The sequence below is a fragment of the Schistocerca serialis genome, chromosome 3 (assembly GCF_023864345.2).
Source record: "Schistocerca serialis cubense isolate TAMUIC-IGC-003099 chromosome 3, iqSchSeri2.2, whole genome shotgun sequence".
NCBI classification, from domain to species: Eukaryota; Metazoa; Arthropoda; class Insecta; order Orthoptera; family Acrididae; genus Schistocerca; species Schistocerca serialis.
This window is the reverse complement of record NC_064640.1, coordinates 486,782,340-486,795,038: the sequence shown is the minus strand read 5'-3', so window position 1 is coordinate 486,795,038 and position 12,699 is coordinate 486,782,340. Positions and strand designations below refer to the sequence as shown.

The 12,699-nt window shown below is 43.5% G+C and overlaps 1 long non-coding RNA gene across 1 annotated transcript in view; it reads left to right on the top strand.

The window, feature by feature from the left end:
- Positions 1-12,699, top strand: part of LOC126469608 (uncharacterized) — a 229,759-nt gene that overhangs the window by 151,832 nt on the left and 65,228 nt on the right. The window lies entirely within an intron of this gene.

The following is a 12,699-nucleotide window of genomic DNA, read 5'->3' as shown; positions in this document are numbered from 1 at the left end:
AATATCTTGTCAGGGGTCACCGAAGGACCTGCACAGCATTACTCGCCATCCCCTAGAAATCTGGCACTGAATCTAAGCTTCATGGCACCATGTACCTGTAACTATCATCCGCACTCAGATCCGACTCGATAGTAAGCCACGTTAGAGCCAATGATTCTGCCATACATGGCAGCTCCAAGTACTGTATTTCGCACCCTGTGTAGCCATAAATCGCCTGAAAATTAATCACGTATTCTTGCTACTATCCAGTATATGCATATTACGTAAAATTTCGTCATGTCCTGGTACCGGAAATTAATCGCCAGCGTTCAATGAAAAACTTGTTGACAAACAATAAGAGTGGTAGTAAAAATTTGTACCTCTTTCCACGGATGCAGGTCCTTATAGCCATAATTCTATACTGATAGTCGCTCGTAATTTTTGTTTGATAATAGTGGGATCTTGGAGACAGGCCCAAGCGTCAACTGTGTAACAATATGCATATCTCGGCCTCGCATTGTGGACGTGCCTGATAACGGGAGACCCCTCAGACCACCCTTCATGAGTCTTGCTATCAGTCAAATGATTGAGAGTAGGAAAAGTAATCTTGTTTACGTTGCTAAATATCTCGCGCTCAGGCGATAATTTCGCGGAAAACCATGCATTTTTAGTTTTTACTCTAAATCTGGAAACAGCAGTTGATTACGGGTCGAGGTGTGTATTTTAATTACATCGCTTTTATTTGTTACATCTCTTTTCTGTGTGACGAGAACAGGACATTTCTGTAATCGGCGAAAGTAATCCTTTACCTAGCGGGAAAAGCATACGCCATGGACGTCGGTTTCACATGAGCCTGTGCAGAGTCATTTCAGTTGCTTTTCCTTACAGTGGTTAGTTATTTCGATATCTGTCATTCTCATGTTAGTATGGCGATTTACAGAAGATACCAGACTGCAGTTTTTCACTGTGGAACAATTTTGGGAAAAGACAATTACTATTTAGACGCTCTCTGTGTAATCCTCCGTTTCGACATCATTGTGATCGCAGTGTGGCTGGTTAGATGAATCCTATACGTTAAATGAGTTAACACTAGACCAATATTTCTTAGGATTTTCTGTCAAGTCAGTAGATACAATTTCACTTCTGAGTTTGAGGAACCCTTCACGCATAACTCTCATTAGGCTAATTTTGACTCCGCTCAATTTCTGTTTCTGAGTGAGGTTTTGTCAAAGTATAAATTTGCAGTGAAGTTCTCTTTTCGATCGTAGCAGCTTTCTATCTAAGCTGTCGAACCGCGGCAGTCCTTGCTCACCCCTCACAAATTTGCTAATTGTCTAAACCGTTTTGTACGACACTCTATAACTTTGCCCATTGTTGTTCAACACTATGAATTCTGGAGATGGAATTTTCATATCTCTTTCTTGTATTCGTATTTATAGTCGTGTCCAATGATGCTGTAACGGCCTAATTATCTCTGATTCCCTGTTCGACGCTGCGTCTTTTCGTAATCAGGAGAGATAATACGTTACCTATCGGTTCTCTGATCTGTGATTAGCTGCCCAAGGTAATCTTCGGATGAGCCGGGTGGAATACTTGTTAACGTTCCTATCATTTATTTAATGCCGTTGTTTGCCGTTCTGAACACTGGCTGTCTAACTACAATATTGCCCACCAGAAAGGGATTAGCAAGACGTGAAGCCTGTAATTAGAATTCCTAGTGCCCACTTCATCTGAGAAATACATTTATAGCTACAGTTTATAGCTCTGAGGAATAAGGAGATTGTCTGGGATTCATAATCAAAAACCATTCTCTCTAAAATGTTCACTATATTCTGAAAGTCACAGACCAAAAAGAATCCACACAATCCAGCTACCAGAGCAGTTTACATTTGATGATAATGTTCATCAAACGCCACGCTAATAATGGTAGAATGTCTGTCCTGCGGCGGCACGTGAAAATACAACATACGCAAACTAAAGATAGATCATTAACGTCATCCCAAAATTAACACTTCACTCGAAAACGATTTCAATCGTTACGCGTATCCCGAGTAACTTATTACTGCATCCGAGGCTGTTTATATCAACGATACCGACGCGACACGACTCCCGGCACAGGTGTTGCGCTAACCAGCGTCTGGAGAGAACTGAGGCTTTCCTTTCTAACGCAGCGTTCTTATACACTCCTGGAAATGGAAAACAGAACACATTGACACCGGTGTGTCAGACCCACCATACTTGCTCCGGACACTGCGAGAGGGCTGTACAAGCAATGATCACACGCACGGCACAGCGGACACACCAGGAACCGCCGTGTTGGCCGTCGAATGGCGCTAGCTGCGCAGCATTTGTGCACCGCCGCCGTCAGTGTCAGCCAGTTTGCCGTGGCATACGGAGCTCCATCGCAGTCTTTAACACTGGTAGCATGCCGCGACAGCGTGGACGTGAACTGTATGTGCAGTTGACGGACTTTGAGCGAGGGCGTATAGTGGGCATGCGGGAGGCCGGGTGGACGTACCGCCGAATTGCTCAACACGTGGGGCGTGAGGTATCTACACTACATCGATGTTGTCGCCAGTAGTCGGCGGAAGGTGCACGTGCCCGTCGACCTGGGACCGGACCGCAGCGACGCACGGATGCACGCCAAGACCGTAGGATCCTACGCAGTGCCGTAGGGGACCGCACCGCCACTTCCCAGCAAATTAGGGACACTGTTGCTCCTGGGGTATCGGCGAGGACCATTCGCAACCGTCTCCATGAAGCTGTGCTACGGTCCCGCACACCGTTAGGCCGTCTTCCGCTCACGCCCCAACATGGTGCAGCCCGCCTCCAGTGGTGTCGCGACAGGCATGAATGGAGGGACGAATGGAGACGTGTCGTCTTCAGCGATGAGAGTCGCTTCTGCCTTGGTGCCAATGATGGTCGTATGCGTGTTTGGCGCCGTGCAGGTGAGCGCCACTATCAGGACTGCATACGACCGAGGCACACAGGGCCAACACCCGGCATCATGGTGTGGGGAGCGATCTCCTACACTGGCCGTACACCACTGGTGATCGTCGAGGGGACACTGAATAGTGCACGGTACATCCAAACCGTCATCGAACCCATCGTTCTACCATTCCTAGACCGGCAAGGGAACTTGCTGTTCCAACAGGACAATGCACGTCCGCATGTATCCTGTGCCACCCAACGTGCTCTAGAAGGTGTAAGTCAACTACCCTGGCCAGCAAGATCTCCGGATCTGTCCCCCATTGAGCATGTTTGGGACAGGATGAAGCGTCGTCTCACGCGGTCTGCACGTCCAGCACGAACGCTGGTCCAACTGAGGCGCCAGGTGGAAATGGCATGGCAAGCCGTTCCACAGGACTACATCCAGCATCTCTACGATCGTCTCCATGGGAGAATAGCAGCCTGCATTGCTGCGAAAGGTGGATATACACTGTACTAGTGCCGACATTGTGCATGCTCTGTTGCCTGTGTCTATGTGCCTGTGGTTCTGTCAGTGTGATCATGTGATGTATCTGACCCCAGGAATGTGTCAATAAAGTTTCCCCTTCCTGAGACAATGAATTCACGGTGTTCTTAGTTCAATTTCCAGGAGTGTATATAAAGCCGCGGTGCGGACGGCTAAGGGAACACCTGATCAAATCCGCTCTCCCGACTAGCCACTGGGCTAGTAATGCACCACTTTAAGTTATCGAATAAATGATTGCTTCCTTTGCTGATGGCCAATGAAGCTTTCAATTTAATTGTGCAATCCACACACCAGTAAGTAATCATAATAAAAGTCTTACGTGGCTAAGTCGAATATTTTGGGCGACAGAATTAATTTAATTACACTACACTCAGTAGACGAGCTCTGAACTTGCTCTTTGGAGATACGCTATAGCTATAGTTTTATAGTTATTCTGTTGAAACTTCTCAGATTTTTATGATTATAGGTGATCTCCCTTCTACTTAAATTTAAAGATCCGAGCTTTATTTATTCGCCTACTTAATCTATCTTGCTTCCTTAATTTCTAAGACAAAAACCAGAAAAATCATGAATTTCAACTAAAATTTTAATTAGTAAGAGCCAGAATACCGTTTCTACTAAATTATTATGCAAAAGGAACCTAAATATAAATTTTTAAGTTTCTAGCTATTTTCTGTTGCGCCAATGATTTTTACAGGAAAACGTCCAAATTTCGAAAATGGTTAAAGTTATTGAACTGATATTCAACACAAATTGATTTAGTATTACTCTTGACCTGCTAGAAACGTTTCAGGTTATTTACTTGATTTTTAAAGTATTGCGCAATATTTATGACGTCACAGCTAGTTACAGCGGACTAGGCTGGCACACAATGGAAAGACTGATGTGAATTTTATAAGGCGTGAGTATGCTGCTTCCCTACATACCCAATTCAATTACTTAAGTCTCCCTGTCTGTAGCTGGCACAAGTAATTCTCCATTTAATAGTACAATAAGACCAGGAAATTTATGCGAAATATTGTCCAGCTTTCTACTCAAATGTCCCGCCCCTACTTTTCCTGAGGAATGCTGTCTATAGAACCATCCAATGACCTTGTTCAATCCATCTTTAACGCTTATCTTTCAATATCTTATTTGGTGTAGGGAACTTGTACTAACCTCACTATATGTTAGCTTTCTATGACTGTAAAAACGTCCCCTTCGCCATCGTCTAACCTATCTTTGCCATATACATTCCAATCTGAACTTAGAATTTAGCTGGTATTACCATCTGGTTCCAGCCAGGTTTCTGTCCCCAGTACAATGTGGACAGTGTTACCGTTTGTAAGCGATTCTGGTTCTGGGACCTTCCCTCAGACGCTCCTGTAGTTGACTAACAATATATTAACATTTTCTTTCTCAAATCCGCAAGCTGAAAGCTACTCTGTTAATTAATGGGAATAATATTATTCCCTATTTCAGGTCAGAAATAGTGGGATTTCTCTATTCGTACTTTTATGAAAGAAGTTAGTGTGAAAACTGGTTGTTTTACAGTGTACATACGCTTATGTTCCAGAACTTACTGCAGCACTGCATACCATTTATCTTCACGTTTTCTTACTTTTACCTAACGAATAATTACTTGTGATACTTGAACGCACTAACCATTTAATCCCTCTTTGAGTCTGACATCCTAATTACTATATTTTATTAACAAAAGTCGACAGTAGATGAATGTGAATACTCCGACCCATGCATCTGTATTGTAAGCCAAGTCCATTGCTCTTTTGTCTGAACAAGGTTACTTAAAGAAAATCTAATTAACTAAATTTCTTCTATGGACAGTGCATAACTAGTTGTAAAGGTATCAAAATATAATCATTACTCCAAAGCTGAAAATTTACTGTTTTAGTTAAATTTGCGTAACTCAAAAAGTTTTGATCTTACGTTGCACAAGGTTTGTATTCAAAAAACTGTTTTAATCTAAAAACTATGTCGAAAATTTCATTTTTATCTGATCATTGGAAACGGATCAAATTTAAATGTTTTTCTAGTATTTCACGATGTATATAATATATGATCCGGCTGGCCATCACAGGTCATGTGACAGGTGTTCCATAACGCCCCTACGCATTGCGTGAACACATCGGCGATCAAAATACTGTCTTTTCCGAAGAAAATTTGATATTTTTACACCGCGGAGTCCTTTCTATTAGTCTCGGCTCCGCCTCATGAGGAATATGGAGTTGAATCTATGCATTCCGTGTTACCTTTTGCTCACGAGTGAATTAACGAAATGGTTTTATAATTGATTTCGCTTGTCATAACTGAGCTAGGTGTAGTTGTCTGGTTAACTGGAAACAGACTCCAGCACTCAAGGAGATTAAATACAATCAGGCTTTTGATCTATGTCACGAAGATCTTCATATATTCAGCAGAAGATTACTGTCGGCCATTGGCTTGACAGACACAAAAGAACCGCGGTAAATAAAAAATACGTAGTGGCTACGATATTCCGCAGATGTGTCCGCTGGTGCGTAAGCAAATCTATATGAGTTAAGGCAATATGTATAATGACTTTTGGAACTGTGTTATAGTTCATATATACCAGTCAACAGTTGTACAGTATACCTATTCATGGCCACAATAACTAAAAATGTATTCATCTACAGTAACTGGGTTGGGGGATGTGGGGAGGGATGAAGGAGTATTCCAAAATACAAGGCACCTGTGCTGTTAGTGACGAACAGTTCATAGTAAGGCGAAAATACAATGTAACTCGATTAGCTGTACTTGTGCTACATTCCATCACAGAAATTAGAACCTAGACAGATGTCACGCATTATTAGTTTGTTGTCGTTCTACATCTTCTTTGTTACTGAATGTACCTTTAGACTACATTATAGTTCATTCTGCTTAACTTACCAATTCAAAAGGTAAATGCCAAACTTAGTCTTCATTAGACACAATAACAGTATGTCAACCTGTGTAAATCGCAACGTTAATTGCGTGAAATTATTATGATTACAGTACGACAGAGGGTGTGATTACACTCATACTTTGAAAATGGTAACAATCACACAGAACAGCCCAAAGTTCGTAAACGAATTGAAGAATGTACCAGTAATAAGTGATTAACATTACAGAAATTCAGGTGCACAGACAGCTTCAGCTGCGACCCCACTTTTGTGACACAAAAGGTCAATGTGGTTATAATTTCGTGTACTGAAGAGCCGTCAAATTAAGAGACAAAATGATAACAATAGGTGGACAAAGGAATGTAGACAAATTCTAAGGGGAAGAGTGACCTGTCTCCGGTATATCGAATTTTCATATGATTATGTTTAGAATATTATTGGTCTTCTGCTACCAGAATGATTTTTAAGCTCACCGGACAGGATCCCTTGAACTATAGGTTCGCCTGGTATGTATTCCTGAACATACTTCATGCGACAACTTACTCCTCACGGGCGACCAGCAACCTCTGTTAATTGTGGGCTTGAATACAAATCACATGAAGTGGTGAATGGCAAAAATATATGCAGTCCCTCTTTCATTATATTTGCAGGCGTTAAATATACAGGGTGAGTCACCTAACATTACCGCTGGATATATTTTGTAAACCACAACAAATACTGACGAACCGATTCCACAGACCGAACGCGAGGAGAGGGACTAGTATAATTGGTTAATACAAACCATACAAAAATGTATGGAAGTATGATTTTAACACAAACCTACGTTTTTTTAAGTGGAACCCCTACGTAATCAGTGCCGTTTGTTGCATTGTAAAATGTTAATTACATCCGGAGATATTGTAACCTAAAGTTGACGCTTGAGTACCACTCCTCCGCCGGCCGCGGTGGTCTCGTGCTTCTAGGCGCGCAGTCCGGAACCGCGCTACTGCTACGGTCGCAGGTTCGAATCCTGCCTCGGGCATGGATGTGTGTGATGTCCTTAGGTTAGTTAGGTTTAAGTAGTTCTAAGTTCTATGGGACTGATGACCACAGATGTTAAGTCCCATAGTCTTCAGAGCCATTTGAACCATTTGAACCACTCCTCCGCTGTTCGATCGTGTGTATCGGAGAGCACCGAATTACATAGGGATCCAAAGGGAACGATGACGGACCTTAGGTACAGAAGAGACTGGAACAGCACATTACGTCCACATGTTAACATCTTTTAATTGGTCTTTTTCACTGACGCACATGTACATTACCATGAGGGGTGAGGTACACGTACGCACGTGGTTTCCGTTTTCAATTACGGAGTGGAGTACAGTGTGTCCCGACATGTCAGGCCAATAGATGTTCAATGCTGCACACAATTGCAATCTCTGGCGTAATGAATGTCGTACACGCCGCAGTACATCTGGTGTAATGTCACCGCAGGCTGCCACAATACGTTGTTTCATATCCTCTGGGGTTGTAGGCACATCACGGTACATATTCTCCTTTAACGTACCGCACAGAAATAAGTCCAGGGGTTTAAGATCAGGAGAACGGGCTGGCCAATTTATGCGTCCTCCACGTCCTATGAAACGCCCGTCGAACATCCTGTCAAGGGTAAGCCTAGTGTTAATTGCGGAATGTGCAGGTGCACCATCATGCTGATACGACATACGTCGACGTGTTTCCAGTTGGACACGCTCTATTCCACTTCGTAATTGAAAACAGAAACCACGTGTGTACGTTTACCTCACACCTCATGGTAATGTACATGTGCGTCATTGAAACAGACCAATAAAAAGGTGTTAGCATGTGGGCGTAGTGTGCTGTTCCAGTCTCATCTGTTCCTAAGGTCCATCACCGTTCTCTTTGGATCCCTACGTAATTCGGTGCTCTCCGATACACACGATCGAACAGCGGAGGAGTGGTACTCAAGCGTCAACTTTAGGTAACAATATCTCTGGATGTAATTAACATTTTACAATGCAACAAACGGCACTGATTACGTATTTGTTTATATGTTCAGATGTGCTAACAAAACTAACTGGGTTCCATTTAAAAAACGTAGGTTTGTGTTAAAAACACACTTCCGTGCATTTTTGTATGGTTTGTATTAACCAATTACACTAGCCCCTCTCCCCACGTTCGGTCTGTGGAAACGATTCGTCAGTTTTGATGTGGTTTACGAAATTTATCCAGCGGTAACGTTAGGTGACTCACCCTGTATAATACGGTAGCTTTGCACCGCGATGAGCTCTGTGTGAGACGTTGTGTGCCATACTGTAAACATAATCACTTGCGTTTCACCATGTGCGGTAAATTTTTATTGCACGATCCTTTGTTATTTTTTCTGAATATTGCAACGACTTTTTTGTGATGAGTGCATATACACTCCTGGAAATGGAAAAAAGAACACATTGACACCGGTGTGTCAGACCCACCCTACTTGCTCTGGACACTGCGAGAGGGCTGTACAAGCAATGATCACACGCACGGCACAGCGGACACACCAGGAACCGCGGTGTTGGCAGTCGAATGGCGCTAGCTGCGCAGCATTTGTGCACCGCCGCCGTCAGTGTCAGCCAGTTTGCCGTGGCATACGGAGCTCCATCGCAGTCTTTAACACTGGTAGCATGCCGCGACAGCGTGGATGTGAACCGTATGTGCAGTTGACGGACTTTGAGCGAGGGCGTATAGTGGGCATGCGGGAGGCCGGGTGGACGTACCGCCGAATTGCTCAACACGTGGGGCGTGAGGTCTCCACAGTACATCGATGTTGTCGCCAGTGGTCGGCAGAAGGTGCACGTGCCCGTCGACCTGGGACCGGACCGCAGCGACGCACGGATGCACGCCAAGACCGTAGGATCCTACGCAGTGCCGTAGGGGACCGCACCGCCACTTCCCAGCAAATTAGGGACACTGTTGCTCCTGGGGTATCGGCGAGGACCATTCGCAACCGTCTCCATGAAGCTGGGCTACGGTCCCGCACACCGTTAGGCCGTCTTCCGCTCACGCCCCAACATGGTGCAGCCCGCCTCCAGTGGTGTCGCGACAGGCGTGAATGGAGGGACGAATGGAGACGTGTCGTCTTCAGCGATGAGAGTCGCTTCTGCCTTGGTGCCAATGATGGTCGTATGCGTGTTTGGGGCCGTGCAGGTGAGCGCCACAATCAGGACTGCATACGACCGAGGCACACAGGGCCAACACCCGGCATCATGGTGTGGGGAGCGATCTCCTACACTGGCCGTACACCACTGGTGATCGTCGAGGGGACACTGAATAGTGCACAGTACATCCAAACCGTCATCGAACCCATCGTTCTACCATTCCTAGACCGGCAAGGGAACTTGCTGTTCCAACAGGACAATGCACGTCCGCATGTATCCCGTGCCACCCAACGTGCTCTAGAAGGTGTAAGTCAACTACCCAGGCCAGCAAGATCTCCGGATCTGTCCCCCATTGAGCATGTTTGGGACAGGATGAAGCGTCGTCTCACGCGGTCTGCACGTCCAGCACGAACGCTGGTCCAACTGAGGCGCCAGGTGGAAATGGCATGGCAAGCCGTTCCACAGGACTACATCCAGCATCTCTACGATCGTCTCCATGGGAGAATAGCAGCCTGCATTGCTGCGAAAGGTGGATATACACTGTACTACTGCCGACATTGTGCATGCTCTGTTGCCTGTGTCTATGTGCCTGTGGTTCTGTCAGTGTGATAATGTGATGTATCTGACCCCAGGAATGTGTCAATAAAGTTTCCCCTTCCTGGGACAATGAATTCATGGTGTTCTTATTTCAATTTCCAGGATTGTATTTCGGATAACCCATATGTTACCACTTGCATTGTTTACAAGAACAATGTCATTATAAGACTTCTTCTAGAACATTGTCTAATGATAAGGCGCTACAATGCTGTAGAAAAAAATGAATACTAGTTTTAGTGCCTGTTAAAGAGCCCAGAGAAATCTGAATAATGCTCAATAAAAATGTTACCTCAAAAAATTCGCAGTATAATAAAATCCTTCAAAGTTGTGTACATTGTCTTCAACTTAGAAACACCAACATCCCCCAGCAGCACAGATACACAGAAAACTTACGTACGGACATCACAACTACCAATTCCTCACTTCATCTCAGCACTCAGAAGCATGTAGCAGTTAGGATAATGCTACGCAGAGCAAAAGCACTGCAATTATAACAAACTACAGTTATAAAAAAAAAGTTTAATGTAGTTAATGATGTCAAAATTTCGTCCCATATATATTCCTTGTTTCAAGAATAGCCCGTCACTGGCTTACTAAAATAAATGTAAAAACTGTAAAACCCACTAATTGTAACAGAGGAAGTATATTAGCCCACAAAGTAGAAGCACACAATCAAAAAATATCAGCATCAGTGGAGTTCATGCCCAGCCAGAAATGTCGGGAAAACAATCAGGAACTCCACGCAAGTGCATACGAATGACTTGTGATAAGAGATGGTCTAAAATTCAGCCATTGTATACCGTGTCCTCGGAAATAAGCATACTGATAACGATACACACAAGAATTTGAGATTACTTCGTGCTCACTCCAATTGAAAGAAACCCAGAAATATACCTTCATAAGATCAAGGAGACTAAATCCATGCTAAATCAGCACGTGCATGTTGGTAGCCAAGATAATTTTTGGAACTGTGAAAACTTTTCCAACAGTAATAGCAAGTAATCATATGGCACAATGTTAACAATACACACGAAAAACTATAACTTGAATCTGGCATCGAATGTGGAACTATAGCTGTGATTAATTTTAGTTCACTATACCTGAGAATTGTTATGTCAAATACATAAACGTGGGTGCGTTGAGCGATGTAGTGTACTATTGTGAAGATCAGTTCTCAACAGTAAACGCCAATACAAGGAATGTTTCTTTCAGTTTCTTTGGCACTTTTCTCAGGCTTACTCACTCAAATCGCCTTTCCTTTCCCACACTTTGATTCGCAGTTTCCATAGTTTACGCACCTTCCCATGAAGTGCGTCTCTGTTGTTATAAGGGCAAGTGAGACACTACCGATACAAATGTTTGGCTCTTAAGCGCCAGTTGATTCTTTGATTAGTGTGGCACTTATCGCGTCTATTACTTGAAATTATTAGCGTTTGTAGGAAACGCCAAGTGTTTTAGAGAACATGTTAGACGTCGTGACGACCCCTGTATATTGATGGGTAAACAGTTGAAAGGTCGGAATTATTCAACTACATAACTAGGAATGCCAACTAAATACCGAGGAATAGCAATTAAAAATATAATTTGGAAAGAACACAGAAAATGTTGTCGGTAAGGCTAACCAGAGACAACGTTTTATTGGCAAGACACTTAGAAATGTAATGGATCTCCTAAAGAGACTGCCTACACTACACCTGTCCGTTCTCTTTTAGAATACTGCTGCGCGGTATGGGATCTTTACCAGATCGGATTGACCGTATACATCGATACAGTTCAAAGAAGGGAAGCACGTTTTGTATCATCGTGAAATATGGGAGAGAGTGTCACTGAAATGATACAGGATTTTGAGTGGACATCATTAAAACAAAGGCGATGTTAGTTGCGGCGGAATATTCTCACGAAATTTCAGTCACCGTCTTTCTTCTCCGAATGAGAACATATTTTGTTGACGCCTACCCACATGGGTAGAAACGATCATCGTAAAAAATAGGGGAAATCAGAGCTTTCACGGAAAGATATTGGTGTTGGTTTTCTCCGTGTGCTAGTCGAGATTGGAATAATAGAGAATTGTGAAGGTGGTTCGATGAACCCCTGCCAGGCACTTAAATTTGATTTGCAGAGTATCCCTGTAGACGTGGATTTAGATGTGGAAGTCAAGGGCATGCGATCTCCGTCAGTGACCATACACAGAGAGGCACTGTTGGTGTTCACACGAACCTGCTGGTGACGCACTGCTTCCCTTTTACTTCTAATAACAGGATCACGTTTTTCAGCGACTTCATTTACTAAATTCACGAATAGAGAAATGCTGTGTTTAACATTATAAAGCAAGAATATTGTCACTCTCCGTGTAATCAATACAGTCAAGATCCCAAGGCCTATTTATGCACACAATTAAGTTATTATTGCTGCATTAGAAAATAAAGGGACTATCGTATAACACTAATTGTTTGAAAACATGCAGGTCGAACTGTGTGCAGTCTGAAGGAGCTTGCTAATCAAATCACTAATAAAATTTTGTGTACGATAGCTGTTCTGACAATGGTTCTCTGTGTACCCGAAAGAATTACAGATTAGAAGTTCTTGGATCTTAGGCTTAGCATGTAACAAACAT